The following is a 12,905-nucleotide window of genomic DNA, read 5'->3' as shown; positions in this document are numbered from 1 at the left end:
GGGCCGCCCTCCCCCACAACCGCTTTCAGCTGTGCCCCCCTCCCCCCGCCCTGTGGGTGGGCTGCCGCCTATTCCCCCGGGCCAGGACTGGGGCACAGCGCAAGGGGGAGGGGAGCGAGTGTATGGGGCATCTCTCTCTGGGGATGTGTCCCATGGGTGGGGTGGGGTGGGGTGGCGTGGTTTGTGGGGCGCTGAAGAAATCAGTCCCCTCCATCTCCCACCTCTGGAAAACGCCCAAGCCCTTGGAGAACTGCCGGCACCGCTACCGTGGGGGCCGGGACCCTCCTCTGTGTCCTCCTGTGGCCCAGTCCAAGGGGCCTGGGCCTGGCCGGGGCTGCATTGGACCCCGACCACCCTGGCGTGTGGACTCGCCAAAAATCGGCCATTAGATATTGGATTCCAGCTTCCTTGAGGTCATTTCACTAATGAGTGCACCGGAAAGAGTTTCCTAATCCATCTGTGAGGGTGGCAACTGAAAGAGAATTTGAAAGCTGACAGAATAGGCGAGGGAAGGCATAGGAGATTTCCACACCCAGCAAGGAAGCCTTTCCCGAAATGGAAGAAAGAAACGAGCAAACAGAGACACCGGTAGCCCGCCCGGATCAGAGTCTGCCCCCGAGAGAAAGCACCCTGACCAGGTTCACCCGTGGGTGGGTGGCGAGCTAGCGGCATTCAGAAGAGCGAGGCCCGCAGTCTGTGCGGAAGACACCTGCACTCGGGTGTGTGTGGCGGCACAATTCCCAAGCAGCTCCAGATGTTAAACCAAGGAGAAGCCAGGGAGTTCCCAACGCCCCAGGTGTCCTCAGCCCACGACTGGCTGCTGTGGGAATGCGAAGCCCGGCTCCTTGTCTCAGAGCGGGGTTCCCAGGAGGATCAGGCTGAAGCTGGGACTTGGCCTCAAAGTGTCCCCTCGAATGGCCACCCCCTTCCCCTTCCTGCTCCTCTACTCCTGGTGCCCCTCCATCCAGGGGCCAGACCTTAGAGTCACCGCAAGAGAATCCTGGTCCCAAAGGAGCCTTCTGGGGGACCGGTGCTGAGAGAGGTTGTGGGCATGGCCCGCTGGGGCTCTGCCCGACCCAGGGCTGAGAGACGCAACCTCCCAGCTCTGGGTCCCTGCAGGAAGTGTTGGCAAGCACAGGGCCGGTCCTCCAAAGGCCCAGGTGCAGGGAGCCCAGGCCAAGCAGCCTGTGGCAGAAGCCACTTGCCGTGCCACCCCGGGAACAGGACTGCAGGCCCCGGCCCTTCCCACCTCCTCCTCCTCCTCTTCCCCCCCACCCCCCGCCCCCACCCCTCCACCGACATGGCACAGGGCTCAGAGACACCTCAGACCCTTGCTACCCAAAGTGCAAAGGGCATCGGTTGCTCCTCCAAACCCCCCGCCCAGCAGACCACGTTGTCCAGCCAGCCCCCGGGCCTCCCTGGGGTGCCCAGCACAAAAGTGCAGACACCCACGGGACCCTCAGTCTCAGTTTTCGGATGTTTTTGCCACTCTAAGGACCCGCAGGCCAGCTGGGCCTTCGGGCAGGACAGAGAGCCCCGGAATCCGACGTGGAGAGCTGCGTGTACGTCCCCATCAGGAGGCGGTCCCCACCTCCGGGGCTCTCCCCTTGCGGGGAGCGGCAGCCCCAGGGCCTCAGGCAAGACACCAGGCTGGGCCCCCCCACGGCACAGCGGGGGGGGGGGGGAGGGGGCACAGCGGGGGGGGGGGGGGCACGTTCCCCCGCACAAGCGCCTTAGGGACGGCTGCTGGAGACTGCTGCGGCCACCCTGCTGCCGGGTTTCTGGAGGGCTTCCTGGAAGCAGCGTCCACACCAAGCCCTTGGAAGGCCCAGGCGACGGAGGAGCCAGCCGGTCAGGCAGGGGCCGAGGACGGTGAGAGGCCGGGCGGGAAGGAGCATGTCAGGCAGGGGCAGAGGACGGTGACAGGCCGGGCGGGAAGGAGCCGGTCAGGCGGGGGCCCAGGACAGTGACGGGCCTGGCCGGGGAGGAGCGAGTCAGGCAGGGGCAGAGGAGACGGGCTGGGTAAGGGTTAGGGTTACAGTTAGGGCACAATTCACAATCGCAAAGATGTGGAAGCCACCCGAGTGCCCATCCATCCAGGAGTGCATTAATAAAATGTGGCGCGTGGACACCACGGAGTGCCATTCGGCTGTGAGGAGCAGCGGTGAGAGGGCACCTCTCGTGTTCTCCTGGCCAGAGCTGGAACCCGTTCCAGTAAGCCAAGTATCCCAAGAATGGACACACGAGCACCACGTGAGCGCGCTCACCGGCAAATTGGTACGAACGGATGGACACCTAAGTGGACAGAGAGGAATCCCCTTCCTCGGGTGGGTGTCGGGCGGGTGGGGGGAGGGGATGGGCATACACATCCATTAGGAATGGGGTGGGTGCGCACCGACTGGGGCATGGGCGCACTTGAAGCTAATGACCCGAGGGGGGAGGCTGGGAGAGGGCAACGTACCCGACCTTAACATTGGTACCCCCACAATACGCTGGAGGTATACAACATGAGAGGTAAATGAATAAGAACACAGGGGGGAGGGGGGCACGGGCAACACATGTCACCTGAATACTTGTACTCCCATCATCTGCTTGAAAAGAGAGAGAAAAGAAAATGCAATAATAGAGGCCGGGCGCGGTGGCTCACGCCTGTAATCCTAGCTCTTGGGAGGCCGAGGCGGGTGGATTGCTCAAGGTCAGGAGTTCAAAACCAGCCTGAGCAAGAGCGAGACCCCGTCTCTACTATAAATAGAAAGAAATTGATTGGCCAACTGATATATATATATATATAAAAAAAATTAGCCGGGCATAGTGGCGCATGCCTGTAGTCCCAGCTACTCGGGAGGCTGAGGCAGAAGGATCACTCGAGCCCAGGAGTTTGAGGTTGCTGTGAGCTAGGGTGACGCCACGGCACTCACTCTAGCCTGGACAACAAAGTGAGACTCTGTCTCAAAAAAAAAAAAAAAAAAAGAAAAAAAAAAAAAAGAAAATGCAATAATAGAGGTAAGAGACACTTTTTAAAAATAATGAATCCGAAGAGAAAAGTAAAAGGAGGCCTGTGGAGCAGGTCTGGGTGTGACTCCGGATCCCCCAACATCAGGTGCCACCACCAAAGATTCCTACGTGGAGCCCGTAGAACCCCAAAAGCAACGGGACGAGTTCTGGTCACATACTCCCTCAAAATGACATCCTGGCCTTCTTCTGGAACTCCCTCCCCTCTCAGACTCTCAAGGTTTCCTCCAGCGTGTCGGTTCCCACAGAGCAGACCTTTGGTCTGAGACCTGACAGTCCAGATGCCACGCGTGCTGCCGCGTGGCGGCGGTGTCGCGGCTTGGGACAAGAGGAGGCCCCACGGTGCGGGCTGGGGCGCCAGGCACAGCGGCGGGCGCTGAGGGTGGGGGTGACCCCCACCCCGGGCCGCCGCCGCGCTCCCAGAAAGGGGACAGAACGAGAGGCAAAAAAAAAAAAAAAAGCCGCCGCCTAGGGCACCCGTGATTCCCGGGCGGTCTCCCATCCAAGTACTAACGAGGCCCGACCCTGCTTAGCTTCCGAGACCAGAGGAGATGGGGGGCGTTCAGGGTGGTGTGGCCCTAGACGGCGGAGGGCGCCCCTGCCCCGCTCGAGAAGCCGAGCCTCTCTGCGCTTCCCCGCCGCCGCCTCCCGCCCCAGGCCCCGCGCCGGGCCGGGCCTGTTGAGTTCGCCGGCGGCCGGGTCCGGCGGGCTCCGAGGGACCGGGGTGATGGGCGGGGCGGGGCGGGGCGGGGCGGGGCGGGGGGCTGTCTCTCTCTACACACACACACACTCACACTCACTCACACTCACACAAGATGCGCCTCCACGGCTGGACTCGCCAAGGTGGAGACCTTCCAGCCCCCCTCCTCTCCCCGCCTGGCCTCCTTCACCTACCCGCCGCCCACCCCCAGCGCGTCGCCGCCGCTGACTGCGCACGCGCCCGGCGCTCGCCCTCTGACCCCAGCCAGGGGCCGCCCTCCCCCACAACCGCTTTCAGCTGTGCCCCCCTCCCCCCGCCCTGTGGGTGGGCTGCCGCCTATTCCCCCGGGCCAGGACTGGGGCACAGCGCAAGGGGGAGGGGAGCGAGTGTATGGGGCATCTCTCTCTGGGGATGTGTCCCATGGGTGGGGTGGGGTGGGGTGGCGTGGTTTGTGGGGCGCTGAAGAAATCAGTCCCCTCCATCTCCCACCTCTGGAAAACGCCCAAGCCCTTGGAGAACTGCCGGCACCGCTACCGTGGGGGCCGGGACCCTCCTCTGTGTCCTCCTGTGGCCCAGTCCAAGGGGCCTGGGCCTGGCCGGGGCTGCATTGGACCCCGACCACCCTGGCGTGTGGACTCGCCAAAAATCGGCCATTAGATATTGGATTCCAGCTTCCTTGAGGTCATTTCACTAATGAGTGCACCGGAAAGAGTTTCCTAATCCATCTGTGAGGGTGGCAACTGAAAGAGAATTTGAAAGCTGACAGAATAGGCGAGGGAAGGCATAGGAGATTTCCACACCCAGCAAGGAAGCCTTTCCCGAAATGGAAGAAAGAAACGAGCAAACAGAGACACCGGTAGCCCGCCCGGATCAGAGTCTGCCCCCGAGAGAAAGCACCCTGACCAGGTTCACCCGTGGGTGGGTGGCGAGCTAGCGGCATTCAGAAGAGCGAGGCCCGCAGTCTGTGCGGAAGACACCTGCACTCGGGTGTGTGTGGCGGCACAATTCCCAAGCAGCTCCAGATGTTAAACCAAGGAGAAGCCAGGGAGTTCCCAACGCCCCAGGTGTCCTCAGCCCACGACTGGCTGCTGTGGGAATGCGAAGCCCGGCTCCTTGTCTCAGAGCGGGGTTCCCAGGAGGATCAGGCTGAAGCTGGGACTTGGCCTCAAAGTGTCCCCTCGAATGGCCACCCCCTTCCCCTTCCTGCTCCTCTACTCCTGGTGCCCCTCCATCCAGGGGCCAGACCTTAGAGTCACCGCAAGAGAATCCTGGTCCCAAAGGAGCCTTCTGGGGGACCGGTGCTGAGAGAGGTTGTGGGCATGGCCCGCTGGGGCTCTGCCCGACCCAGGGCTGAGAGACGCAACCTCCCAGCTCTGGGTCCCTGCAGGAAGTGTTGGCAAGCACAGGGCCGGTCCTCCAAAGGCCCAGGTGCAGGGAGCCCAGGCCAAGCAGCCTGTGGAAGAAGCCACTTGCCGTGCCACCCCGGGAACAGGACTGCAGGCCCCGGCCCTTCCCACCTCCTCCTCCTCCTCTTCCCCCCCACCCCCCGCCCCCACCCCTCCACCGACATGGCACAGGGCTCAGAGACACCTCAGACCCTTGCTACCCAAAGTGCAAAGGGCATCGGTTGCTCCTCCAAACCCCCCGCCCAGCAGACCACGTTGTCCAGCCAGCCCCCGGGCCTCCCTGGGGTGCCCAGCACAAAAGTGCAGACACCCACGGGACCCTCAGTCTCAGTTTTCGGATGTTTTTGCCACTCTAAGGACCCGCAGGCCAGCTGGGCCTTCGGGCAGGACAGAGAGCCCCGGAATCCGACGTGGAGAGCTGCGTGTACGTCCCCATCAGGAGGCGGTCCCCACCTCCGGGGCTCTCCCCTTGCGGGGAGCGGCAGCCCCAGGGCCTCAGGCAAGACACCAGGCTGGGCCCCCCCACGGCACAGCGGGGGGGGGGGGGGAGGGGGCACAGCGGGGGGGGGCACGTTCCCCCGCACAAGCGCCTTAGGGACGGCTGCTGGAGACTGCTGCGGCCACCCTGCTGCCGGGTTTCTGGAGGGCTTCCTGGAAGCAGCGTCCACACCAAGCCCTTGGAAGGCCCAGGCGACGGAGGAGCCAGCCGGTCAGGCAGGGGCCGAGGACGGTGAGAGGCCGGGCGGGAAGGAGCATGTCAGGCAGGGGCAGAGGACGGTGACAGGCCGGGCGGGAAGGAGCCGGTCAGGCGGGGGCCCAGGACAGTGACGGGCCTGGCCGGGGAGGAGCGAGTCAGGCAGGGGCAGAGGAGACGGGCTGGGTAAGGGTTAGGGTTACAGTTAGGGCACAATTCACAATCGCAAAGATGTGGAAGCCACCCGAGTGCCCATCCATCCAGGAGTGCATTAATAAAATGTGGCGCGTGGACACCACGGAGTGCCATTCGGCTGTGAGGAGCAGCGGTGAGAGGGCACCTCTCGTGTTCTCCTGGCCAGAGCTGGAACCCGTTCCAGTAAGCCAAGTATCCCAAGAATGGACACACGAGCACCACGTGAGCGCGCTCACCGGCAAATTGGTACGAACGGATGGACACCTAAGTGGACAGAGAGGAATCCCCTTCCTCGGGTGGGTGTCGGGCGGGTGGGGGGAGGGGATGGGCATACACATCCATTAGGAATGGGGTGGGTGCGCACCGACTGGGGCATGGGCGCACTTGAAGCTAATGACCCGAGGGGGGAGGCTGGGAGAGGGCAACGTACCCGACCTTAACATTGGTACCCCCACAATACGCTGGAGGTATACAACATGAGAGGTAAATGAATAAGAACACAGGGGGGAGGGGGGCACGGGCAACACATGTCACCTGAATACTTGTACTCCCATCATCTGCTTGAAAAGAGAGAGAAAAGAAAATGCAATAATAGAGGCCGGGCGCGGTGGCTCACGCCTGTAATCCTAGCTCTTGGGAGGCCGAGGCGGGTGGATTGCTCAAGGTCAGGAGTTCAAAACCAGCCTGAGCAAGAGCGAGACCCCGTCTCTACTATAAATAGAAAGAAATTGATTGGCCAACTGATATATATATATATATAAAAAAAATTAGCCGGGCATAGTGGCGCATGCCTGTAGTCCCAGCTACTCGGGAGGCTGAGGCAGAAGGATCACTCGAGCCCAGGAGTTTGAGGTTGCTGTGAGCTAGGGTGACGCCACGGCACTCACTCTAGCCTGGACAACAAAGTGAGACTCTGTCTCAAAAAAAAAAAAAAAAAAAGAAAAAAAAAAAAAAGAAAATGCAATAATAGAGGTAAGAGACACTTTTTAAAAATAATGAATCCGAAGAGAAAAGTAAAAGGAGGCCTGTGGAGCAGGTCTGGGTGTGACTCCGGATCCCCCAACATCAGGTGCCACCACCAAAGATTCCTACGTGGAGCCCGTAGAACCCCAAAAGCAACGGGACGAGTTCTGGTCACATACTCCCTCAAAATGACATCCTGGCCTTCTTCTGGAACTCCCTCCCCTCTCAGACTCTCAAGGTTTCCTCCAGCGTGTCGGTTCCCACAGAGCAGACCTTTGGTCTGAGACCTGACAGTCCAGATGCCACGCGTGCTGCCGCGTGGCGGCGGTGTCGCGGCTTGGGACAAGAGGAGGCCCCACGGTGCGGGCTGGGGCGCCAGGCACAGCGGCGGGCGCTGAGGGTGGGGGTGACCCCCACCCCGGGCCGCCGCCGCGCTCCCAGAAAGGGGACAGAACGAGAGGCAAAAAAAAAAAAAAAAGCCGCCGCCTAGGGCACCCGTGATTCCCGGGCGGTCTCCCATCCAAGTACTAACGAGGCCCGACCCTGCTTAGCTTCCGAGACCAGAGGAGATGGGGGGCGTTCAGGGTGGTGTGGCCCTAGACGGCGGAGGGCGCCCCTGCCCCGCTCGAGAAGCCGAGCCTCTCTGCGCTTCCCCGCCGCCGCCTCCCGCCCCAGGCCCCGCGCCGGGCCGGGCCTGTTGAGTTCGCCGGCGGCCGGGTCCGGCGGGCTCCGAGGGACCGGGGTGATGGGCGGGGCGGGGCGGGGCGGGGCGGGGCGGGGGGCTGTCTCTCTCTACACACACACACACTCACACTCACTCACACTCACACAAGATGCGCCTCCACGGCTGGACTCGCCAAGGTGGAGACCTTCCAGCCCCCCTCCTCTCCCCGCCTGGCCTCCTTCACCTACCCGCCGCCCACCCCCAGCGCGTCGCCGCCGCTGACTGCGCACGCGCCCGGCGCTCGCCCTCTGACCCCAGCCAGGGGCCGCCCTCCCCCACAACCGCTTTCAGCTGTGCCCCCCTCCCCCCGCCCTGTGGGTGGGCTGCCGCCTATTCCCCCGGGCCAGGACTGGGGCACAGCGCAAGGGGGAGGGGAGCGAGTGTATGGGGCATCTCTCTCTGGGGATGTGTCCCATGGGTGGGGTGGGGTGGGGTGGCGTGGTTTGTGGGGCGCTGAAGAAATCAGTCCCCTCCATCTCCCACCTCTGGAAAACGCCCAAGCCCTTGGAGAACTGCCGGCACCGCTACCGTGGGGGCCGGGACCCTCCTCTGTGTCCTCCTGTGGCCCAGTCCAAGGGGCCTGGGCCTGGCCGGGGCTGCATTGGACCCCGACCACCCTGGCGTGTGGACTCGCCAAAAATCGGCCATTAGATATTGGATTCCAGCTTCCTTGAGGTCATTTCACTAATGAGTGCACCGGAAAGAGTTTCCTAATCCATCTGTGAGGGTGGCAACTGAAAGAGAATTTGAAAGCTGACAGAATAGGCGAGGGAAGGCATAGGAGATTTCCACACCCAGCAAGGAAGCCTTTCCCGAAATGGAAGAAAGAAACGAGCAAACAGAGACACCGGTAGCCCGCCCGGATCAGAGTCTGCCCCCGAGAGAAAGCACCCTGACCAGGTTCACCCGTGGGTGGGTGGCGAGCTAGCGGCATTCAGAAGAGCGAGGCCCGCAGTCTGTGCGGAAGACACCTGCACTCGGGTGTGTGTGGCGGCACAATTCCCAAGCAGCTCCAGATGTTAAACCAAGGAGAAGCCAGGGAGTTCCCAACGCCCCAGGTGTCCTCAGCCCACGACTGGCTGCTGTGGGAATGCGAAGCCCGGCTCCTTGTCTCAGAGCGGGGTTCCCAGGAGGATCAGGCTGAAGCTGGGACTTGGCCTCAAAGTGTCCCCTCGAATGGCCACCCCCTTCCCCTTCCTGCTCCTCTACTCCTGGTGCCCCTCCATCCAGGGGCCAGACCTTAGAGTCACCGCAAGAGAATCCTGGTCCCAAAGGAGCCTTCTGGGGGACCGGTGCTGAGAGAGGTTGTGGGCATGGCCCGCTGGGGCTCTGCCCGACCCAGGGCTGAGAGACGCAACCTCCCAGCTCTGGGTCCCTGCAGGAAGTGTTGGCAAGCACAGGGCCGGTCCTCCAAAGGCCCAGGTGCAGGGAGCCCAGGCCAAGCAGCCTGTGGCAGAAGCCACTTGCCGTGCCACCCCGGGAACAGGACTGCAGGCCCCGGCCCTTCCCACCTCCTCCTCCTCCTCTTCCCCCCCACCCCCCGCCCCCACCCCTCCACCGACATGGCACAGGGCTCAGAGACACCTCAGACCCTTGCTACCCAAAGTGCAAAGGGCATCGGTTGCTCCTCCAAACCCCCCGCCCAGCAGACCACGTTGTCCAGCCAGCCCCCGGGCCTCCCTGGGGTGCCCAGCACAAAAGTGCAGACACCCACGGGACCCTCAGTCTCAGTTTTCGGATGTTTTTGCCACTCTAAGGACCCGCAGGCCAGCTGGGCCTTCGGGCAGGACAGAGAGCCCCGGAATCCGACGTGGAGAGCTGCGTGTACGTCCCCATCAGGAGGCGGTCCCCACCTCCGGGGCTCTCCCCTTGCGGGGAGCGGCAGCCCCAGGGCCTCAGGCAAGACACCAGGCTGGGCCCCCCCACGGCACAGCGGGGGGGGGGGGGAGGGGGCACAGCGGGGGGGGGGGGGGCACGTTCCCCCGCACAAGCGCCTTAGGGACGGCTGCTGGAGACTGCTGCGGCCACCCTGCTGCCGGGTTTCTGGAGGGCTTCCTGGAAGCAGCGTCCACACCAAGCCCTTGGAAGGCCCAGGCGACGGAGGAGCCAGCCGGTCAGGCAGGGGCCGAGGACGGTGAGAGGCCGGGCGGGAAGGAGCATGTCAGGCAGGGGCAGAGGACGGTGACAGGCCGGGCGGGAAGGAGCCGGTCAGGCGGGGGCCCAGGACAGTGACGGGCCTGGCCGGGGAGGAGCGAGTCAGGCAGGGGCAGAGGAGACGGGCTGGGTAAGGGTTAGGGTTACAGTTAGGGCACAATTCACAATCGCAAAGATGTGGAAGCCACCCGAGTGCCCATCCATCCAGGAGTGCATTAATAAAATGTGGCGCGTGGACACCACGGAGTGCCATTCGGCTGTGAGGAGCAGCGGTGAGAGGGCACCTCTCGTGTTCTCCTGGCCAGAGCTGGAACCCGTTCCAGTAAGCCAAGTATCCCAAGAATGGACACACGAGCACCACGTGAGCGCGCTCACCGGCAAATTGGTACGAACGGATGGACACCTAAGTGGACAGAGAGGAATCCCCTTCCTCGGGTGGGTGTCGGGCGGGTGGGGGGAGGGGATGGGCATACACATCCATTAGGAATGGGGTGGGTGCGCACCGACTGGGGCATGGGCGCACTTGAAGCTAATGACCCGAGGGGGGAGGCTGGGAGAGGGCAACGTACCCGACCTTAACATTGGTACCCCCACAATACGCTGGAGGTATACAACATGAGAGGTAAATGAATAAGAACACAGGGGGGAGGGGGGCACGGGCAACACATGTCACCTGAATACTTGTACTCCCATCATCTGCTTGAAAAGAGAGAGAAAAGAAAATGCAATAATAGAGGCCGGGCGCGGTGGCTCACGCCTGTAATCCTAGCTCTTGGGAGGCCGAGGCGGGTGGATTGCTCAAGGTCAGGAGTTCAAAACCAGCCTGAGCAAGAGCGAGACCCCGTCTCTACTATAAATAGAAAGAAATTGATTGGCCAACTGATATATATATATATATAAAAAAAATTAGCCGGGCATAGTGGCGCATGCCTGTAGTCCCAGCTACTCGGGAGGCTGAGGCAGAAGGATCACTCGAGCCCAGGAGTTTGAGGTTGCTGTGAGCTAGGGTGACGCCACGGCACTCACTCTAGCCTGGACAACAAAGTGAGACTCTGTCTCAAAAAAAAAAAAAAAAAAAGAAAAAAAAAAAAAAGAAAATGCAATAATAGAGGTAAGAGACACTTTTTAAAAATAATGAATCCGAAGAGAAAAGTAAAAGGAGGCCTGTGGAGCAGGTCTGGGTGTGACTCCGGATCCCCCAACATCAGGTGCCACCACCAAAGATTCCTACGTGGAGCCCGTAGAACCCCAAAAGCAACGGGACGAGTTCTGGTCACATACTCCCTCAAAATGACATCCTGGCCTTCTTCTGGAACTCCCTCCCCTCTCAGACTCTCAAGGTTTCCTCCAGCGTGTCGGTTCCCACAGAGCAGACCTTTGGTCTGAGACCTGACAGTCCAGATGCCACGCGTGCTGCCGCGTGGCGGCGGTGTCGCGGCTTGGGACAAGAGGAGGCCCCACGGTGCGGGCTGGGGCGCCAGGCACAGCGGCGGGCGCTGAGGGTGGGGGTGACCCCCACCCCGGGCCGCCGCCGCGCTCCCAGAAAGGGGACAGAACGAGAGGCAAAAAAAAAAAAAAAAGCCGCCGCCTAGGGCACCCGTGATTCCCGGGCGGTCTCCCATCCAAGTACTAACGAGGCCCGACCCTGCTTAGCTTCCGAGACCAGAGGAGATGGGGGGCGTTCAGGGTGGTGTGGCCCTAGACGGCGGAGGGCGCCCCTGCCCCGCTCGAGAAGCCGAGCCTCTCTGCGCTTCCCCGCCGCCGCCTCCCGCCCCAGGCCCCGCGCCGGGCCGGGCCTGTTGAGTTCGCCGGCGGCCGGGTCCGGCGGGCTCCGAGGGACCGGGGTGATGGGCGGGGCGGGGCGGGGCGGGGCGGGGCGGGGGGCTGTCTCTCTCTACACACACACACACTCACACTCACTCACACTCACACAAGATGCGCCTCCACGGCTGGACTCGCCAAGGTGGAGACCTTCCAGCCCCCCTCCTCTCCCCGCCTGGCCTCCTTCACCTACCCGCCGCCCACCCCCAGCGCGTCGCCGCCGCTGACTGCGCACGCGCCCGGCGCTCGCCCTCTGACCCCAGCCAGGGGCCGCCCTCCCCCACAACCGCTTTCAGCTGTGCCCCCCTCCCCCCGCCCTGTGGGTGGGCTGCCGCCTATTCCCCCGGGCCAGGACTGGGGCACAGCGCAAGGGGGAGGGGAGCGAGTGTATGGGGCATCTCTCTCTGGGGATGTGTCCCATGGGTGGGGTGGGGTGGGGTGGCGTGGTTTGTGGGGCGCTGAAGAAATCAGTCCCCTCCATCTCCCACCTCTGGAAAACGCCCAAGCCCTTGGAGAACTGCCGGCACCGCTACCGTGGGGGCCGGGACCCTCCTCTGTGTCCTCCTGTGGCCCAGTCCAAGGGGCCTGGGCCTGGCCGGGGCTGCATTGGACCCCGACCACCCTGGCGTGTGGACTCGCCAAAAATCGGCCATTAGATATTGGATTCCAGCTTCCTTGAGGTCATTTCACTAATGAGTGCACCGGAAAGAGTTTCCTAATCCATCTGTGAGGGTGGCAACTGAAAGAGAATTTGAAAGCTGACAGAATAGGCGAGGGAAGGCATAGGAGATTTCCACACCCAGCAAGGAAGCCTTTCCCGAAATGGAAGAAAGAAACGAGCAAACAGAGACACCGGTAGCCCGCCCGGATCAGAGTCTGCCCCCGAGAGAAAGCACCCTGACCAGGTTCACCCGTGGGTGGGTGGCGAGCTAGCGGCATTCAGAAGAGCGAGGCCCGCAGTCTGTGCGGAAGACACCTGCACTCGGGTGTGTGTGGCGGCACAATTCCCAAGCAGCTCCAGATGTTAAACCAAGGAGAAGCCAGGGAGTTCCCAACGCCCCAGGTGTCCTCAGCCCACGACTGGCTGCTGTGGGAATGCGAAGCCCGGCTCCTTGTCTCAGAGCGGGGTTCCCAGGAGGATCAGGCTGAAGCTGGGACTTGGCCTCAAAGTGTCCCCTCGAATGGCCACCCCCTTCCCCTTCCTGCTCCTCTACTCCTGGTGCCCCTCCATCCAGG

The 12,905-nt window shown here is 62.5% G+C and overlaps 3 pseudogenes; all 3 read right to left on the bottom strand.

Moving 5' to 3' along the window:
- Nucleotides 1-3,477: 3,477 nt before the first annotated feature.
- On the bottom strand, nucleotides 3,478-3,596 carry LOC142869329 (uncharacterized; annotated as a pseudogene).
- A 3,857-nt stretch (nucleotides 3,597-7,453) lies between these two features.
- Nucleotides 7,454-7,572, bottom strand: LOC142869343 (uncharacterized; annotated as a pseudogene).
- A 3,861-nt stretch (nucleotides 7,573-11,433) lies between these two features.
- LOC142869342 (uncharacterized) lies at nucleotides 11,434-11,552 on the bottom strand (annotated as a pseudogene).
- Between the last annotated feature and the right edge of the window lie 1,353 nt (nucleotides 11,553-12,905).

The sequence above is a fragment of the Microcebus murinus genome, unplaced genomic scaffold (genome assembly GCF_040939455.1).
Source record: "Microcebus murinus isolate Inina unplaced genomic scaffold, M.murinus_Inina_mat1.0 scaf070_hap2_Mmur4.0, whole genome shotgun sequence".
In the NCBI taxonomy this organism is placed as follows: Eukaryota; Metazoa; Chordata; class Mammalia; order Primates; family Cheirogaleidae; genus Microcebus; species Microcebus murinus.
The sequence above is the reverse complement of the archived record's forward strand: the minus strand, read 5'-3'. Positions and strand labels throughout refer to the sequence as shown.